This window comes from Squalius cephalus (assembly GCF_949319135.1).
Source record: "Squalius cephalus genome assembly, chromosome: 24".
In the NCBI taxonomy this organism is placed as follows: domain Eukaryota; kingdom Metazoa; phylum Chordata; class Actinopteri; order Cypriniformes; family Leuciscidae; genus Squalius; species Squalius cephalus.
Window position 1 is genome coordinate 13,597,649 of NC_137145.1, and position 6,148 is coordinate 13,603,796.

The window sequence follows — 6,148 nt, forward strand, 5'->3', positions numbered from 1 at the left end:
TTTTAACTAAATGTTTTTTTGCTTTTTTCTGTTTGTGCTTAAACATAGACAAAAGCTCCTTTTATATTGTTTTTGGGATGAATGAAACAGGCGCTTTCATTGATTCTTTTTCTCATTCACCAGAAGGACTATGACATGACACGCATCCCACGTCTGACTTACTGCTGATAAAACAAAGGGAAATTTGTCAATAGCCCCTGTGTTTATGTCTGTGCATGTGCATGTTTGAGTAAGTTGAACTGTTGTACAAGATTGTAGGTTTCTAGTAGGCGTTCTTTTTCTGCCGCTGTATGCAAATTAATTAGGGGCGAATCCCTGTCCGCAATCCCGTTGGAAGTAGTTGCTCATTTGCATGTAATGGAGTTTAAAGTGTATTTATTTTCATTTTTAAAAATGTTATTTAATATATTTTATATTTTTGTGACCTAAATATCACATTGTACTACCACAGCTAAAAAAAAAAATCTCTTTTTTTTTTGTGTTTTCAGCTAGGCTTATGAGCTTAGCATAGCGTTAACATTAGGAAAAGCTCTTTTGATTATCTAGAACAAGATAATGCACAACATTTTTGATTTATAAAAGGTGATAGGATCTGGAAGGGGATTTCCTAAATGACACCAAACATCGGCAACTCTCACTAGAAATATATGATGTTTTTTAGTTTTTTTGTGAGGTGAGGGTTTAGTAAGAAATATGCTAGAATCATCCGTATCATCTGAATTCTAGGTTATAATCTTGTTTAGACACTGTAGCCCTTTATATTCAGTAACAATTTACATTTAAGGTTTCATTTGTGAACATTACTTAACTAAATGAGTTATCACGAACTAAAAATGAACAATACTTCTACAGCCTTTATTAATCTTAATGTTAATTTCAGCATTTACTAATGTTTTTAAACAAAACGTTGTATCTAATAACATTAGTTATTAGGGACATGATTAATAAATGCTTTAAATCTTGCTCATTGTTTATGTTAGATATTATAATGCATTAACTAATGATACCTTTGTACATTGACTTCACTTTTTAGTTGCAGTTCCTGTTCTTTGTCAATTTCTGATGTCACCTGCAGACCATTGTCTCGAAATATTTGTAAGAACATACTCCAGTAGCGAGAGAATCTGGTTGTTTGCCGTTCTGAATAGGAGAGTTTGGCAGTTCTGTTCATGATGAGGCCAATAAATTATGAATTACAAAGGCGTTGGTGTTTGTGCCGCTTGATGTCTTTCTAGAGCAGGACACTCCCTTCCCTCCCGACAGATCAAAACAAATTAGGGCATAAATTGGCTGGACTTTTAATTGTCTTGAAATCTTGTGATGCATGAAAGACCAAATGTGAATGTAACCAGTCAATCAATGCACTTTGTGTCTGTTTTAATGCCAAGTGTAGTCATAAGAACTGTTTGAGGTCTGTCTCGTCGACGGCCTCACCTAATTGTCCTTGGGCCGGACAGCGTGTGTGTGTTCCGGTGGCATTGCAGTGGGTGGAGGAAATAGAATGAGCTCATGTGGTTGAAAATCCCACATTGATAAATCATGGACTAACCCCCACGCATGCACACACACACCCAACCACACATTATTTCAACCCGGGGGACGTTGTCTCATAGTCACTGAAACACACACATACACTGTCCAGATTGCAATCCGAACATTCTCTGTCATCAGCGATTGATCATGCAGCCCAACGTGATTTGGATGATGTTTCGTACACAAATCAAGTAATAATGAATTTCACAGAAGCTTAGTTGGTGCCACAGATGACCTCACTGTCTAAGCTGGATATAGACCTTAAGTGTTATTTTTTTACCTTAACTTTGCATTCTTTTAGTGTGTGTTTGTGTGTGTAGAGAGAGAGAGAGAGAATTTAAAGTCAAGTAATCCATACATTTTCCTCTGAAGTAAAACAAAATGTGAACACGCAGACTGTTTTAAGTTTTGTCAGTTGTGTATTGTCTAATGTTATATTATTATATTATCAACCTTATCCGTGTTTTAGATGGTTGAACAATCTACTTTGAAAACAGCAGGTTGCTTCAGTTATAGTAAATATGTAATAAGTAATAAATAAAAAATGACACAGTTTTAATAAATAAACTCAATGTGAGAGTATTTGTCAATTGTCAGTCATACATAAATGAAACGGTAAGATTTTTGTAAAAAAAACAAAAAAAACATGGCGTAGTTTATTATTAACGATTTGCATCTATTTAATTTGACTTAAATCATAAAATCATATTTTCAAAATGCATTTATTCAATTGCTTTGATTCATCAGAAACCTATTAACTGAGAAAACATTTATAAGTGTGAACAAGTGTGGAACAAGCAATATTCAGTTAGTGAGAATGATTTTTTCAACAAATTGGATTTATTGAGGAAAAATATAAATCTGGTTAGTGTGTATTTATAAAACATTGTTTATGAGTAGTATTACAGAAATCCTACCCGTTTTCTGACAAATGTGCATCACAAGTCCATTAGTTTGTTAACTATGTTTAACAGTGTAATCCAAAACAGCTGAACATTTGTATGCAATTCAAATACACAAATCTTATATATTCACGTTTTCACATACGTCACATTTTCACTTGTGTAAAAAAGGTATGATAAGTTATCCTATGTTTGTTTTTCTTATTATGTGCTACAAATTGCACATGTGGTCAGGCTTTGTTTTTCTCCTGTTTCCTTTGAGATTAAAAATAAACATTAATAAAAGTCTAATGGGCTTAATAGAGAAAATGTTTCTCAGATTAGCAATAATGCATCACTTTCATTTTTCATAGCTCCACATCAGTTGAGGCCAGCAGTTCGAGAGCAGTTCACAGATCATAAGGGAGGGCTGCCAGACCCCACGTCCTTCCCTCCCATGTGGCAGAGTTGGCTGCATCTTTCCCCTGTTTGAACGTGTACACTTTACTAGTGATCTCGCCTGTCTTTATTGCACTGCCCGGGTTTCTGTGGGCCGCCACAAGAATGTCCGCTATTTTCTTTCCATTATCCCATGGCTTAGACTTCTGGACCGGTGTTTGGTGCAGATGGGCTATTGTGGAATGAAAGACAAGTATTAGGCCATTTTATAGTCTTTACAGTTGCTGACATAATTCAACAATTTTTTCCCCCTGTGGAACGTCAGGGAGGGTAAACGACTCCCTGTGTGGAGGCCGTTATCCCAACGCCCCTCTTGTCTCTTTGTTTTCCTCGCATCCTCTCACATTCACTCCCCTTTTCTCCACTCATCCCCTACTCTTGTCTTGTTATTGCTAGACGATTGCGAACTCCCACTCAGATTAAGAGCCAAGTGCCTGGTTCTCAATTTCTGCAGTCCAATTTAATCTGTTACTTATAAATGTATTGTATAACTCCAACATGGCTGCTGCAAAACTTAGATTTACACCAGACTCAGAATATCGAGGGTAGATGACATGACATTTTAAAATGATTTTATTGCCTGTAAGGTAAGAACAATTATTTAGACATGCATTTTATTTCGAAAACTTTATTTCTAAATCTAAATATATATAGTTTAAATCTCCTTGATAATCAAGATACATGTACTTTTCCAAAATTGTGTAATACGTTTTCCAGTGTTGCTTTACTTCATAGTTATTTTTTTTTCTTAAAAATTCTAATGTAATTCTTGTATAATTGCATGCAGTTTTAATGTTATATATTAATTCAGAGAATTTATATCATTTGTCACTCCACAGACTGTAAAAAGCTATATAAAAAAAAAAAGATTGGTTACAATTTACTGCACCTGCAATATATTAATATATTTTGTGGGGTGCAAAAGTTTTGCATTGTTTTTTAAATGTTTTTTTGTGTTGCAAATTAAATGACCAGTATAACAATTTGATTGAAAAGGTTCAAAAAAGTTTTAGTATTTGTTTTTTCCATTTTTATTTTACCTGAAGATCATGTTATCAATAGAATTCGGTGTGTCAAATGTACGGAAGTAATCATACAGTAAATGTATATATAATCAAATATTTCCTTTTCTTAGTTTTAGATCTTTTAAAATTCTAAAACTTTTAAAACCATTTATTTTTTGTTTTAAAATGTGATCTCTTTAGAACCCACTGAATATAAATTTGAACTTTTTCATCAACTACTTTCAAACACTGAGAGCACCTAATCTTTAAGGATGTATACAGAGTAAGGAAATGAATTATTATAACTTCAGTTTATGCATTCATTTAAGTAAACACACCTATCTTCTATTCACAACTGTTAAGACTTTCATTTAACACATGTTCTGCTCTATTTGTTCATCTCCCCACTATATTATTTCTACACACAGATGAAGACAATGAGACCTCTGAACGTGAAGTTGAAAAGAACACCAGGTCAGAGGTGAACACTTCTAATGCACGCAATACAGTCAGAAATGCTCATAAGTTCTCACATTTAATCACTTAAAGATTTTTTTGGAGCTGTCTCACATTTACATGGCCTATAAGCGAAAGTCATTCTGTGCATTTCAATAGTAATACTGAATTAGGTTTAGTTTCTCTAGTTATCACAGTTTTAAAAAGTGAAATCTTCATTGTTAAGCAATTACAACATCTTCCTTTCATTTGGCGTAATGGGCCGTTGCGACAAATCCTCTCTAAGGTGGAAACTGAACCTCAGAATCACTTGCGTTGTTGTGTAATGCTCACAAACTCATTAGATTTGAGGAAGCTCTCGCCTTTGCTCAATATCAGGAATACTCTGACTCATTAAGGCCTATATGAAACCAAGTGACAGTTTGGTATGATTTCTCAGATGATTCAGACTCCAAGAAGCATTCCTGACTGGAAAGGAATATGCCCGCCGGTGTTAATGCCATTATTAAAGGATCTGTTTCTCTGTCCTGGGTTAGTCTTGATGGTTTTGCCCTACTTTGTACCGGAAGTCAGATCCCCGCCCTGTTGCAAAAGGCCTTTTCAGCATTCAATTGCATAATCCTCCTCTGGCTTGTTTGTAGAATGTGCGTCAGCGAGCACTCCTCTCTTACACCCTGCTAAATAACCAATCAGTCCTAAACAAACTACCTGAAAGAGCCACGATGTTTACACAATAAAAAGGCCAATGGCGTTGAGCCTTGCTGAAGTTCCATGTGAGTTCTGTGTCGGAGAATGTATCGTCGTCAATTCAAATATTGTGCTCTTCGCGATTTGTCGGGACAGGCTGGATGTTGGTCATCAGCTGTGCGTGTGTGTGTGTAAAGATGTGTTGAAACAAGCTCAGGATTTATCATCAGAATTCCGTTCTTTCCTTCATGTGCTAAGTCATTCAGATTTTTTTCTGACTCCTTTAAGGGAAAAAACACGGCAGAATCAAAACAAACATGGCCAACTGCAGCTGTGCTCATGTAAAATTAATAATAATATCAGACGAGAATTTAACTCGACTTTTACGTCTTCTCTGTATATATAATACCCATTTATAGCTACTGTATGGAAAAATACATACTGTGATATTGGAAATAAAATAAAATAAAATAAAATCATCATTGCCAAAATTAAATAATTGTTTTTTATATTATAAATTGCTAAAATATTATTTGGAAATTTGTTTAATTTAATTAGGTTCACAGAGTGTCTGAAAACTATTGAACAATTTTCAGAAAACTATATGCTTGAATTTAGTCTTCCTCATAAAAACTAGTTTATGTACAAAATAGTTATTAGGCCTACATTACATTTCATTAATATTTATCATATAATATTTCATAAAAAAAATTATGTAAAAAGTCTTTTTTTGTCATTTTGTCCCCTTCAGGGAACCCCTTTGTTGGTTATCAGTTCCAGTTTGAAAGTATCATAAAAGTACCACCCTCCCTCGAAGTGTGTAAATGTAGTAATCATTCAGTTGTGTCTTGAAAATATAATGTGCATGAAAAGTTTTATGCAGAAATAAGATTGTTAGAAGATTAACAAGAGACCCTCTTTTTATGCTTTATTTGTTAGTTTGTGTATGTAATGAAATTGTATTTTTTCAATTTGTTTAATGTCGACAAAGGTGCACTGTGTCGCAGATGATTGAGGTACCAGTGTCCCAGCGTTGACAGTAAAGGCCATTGCTAGTGCCTGGATTCACAACTTAGGGAACTAGGTAGGGTAATAAGAGCTTCTGATTAAGGTCACGGGGTCACTCTG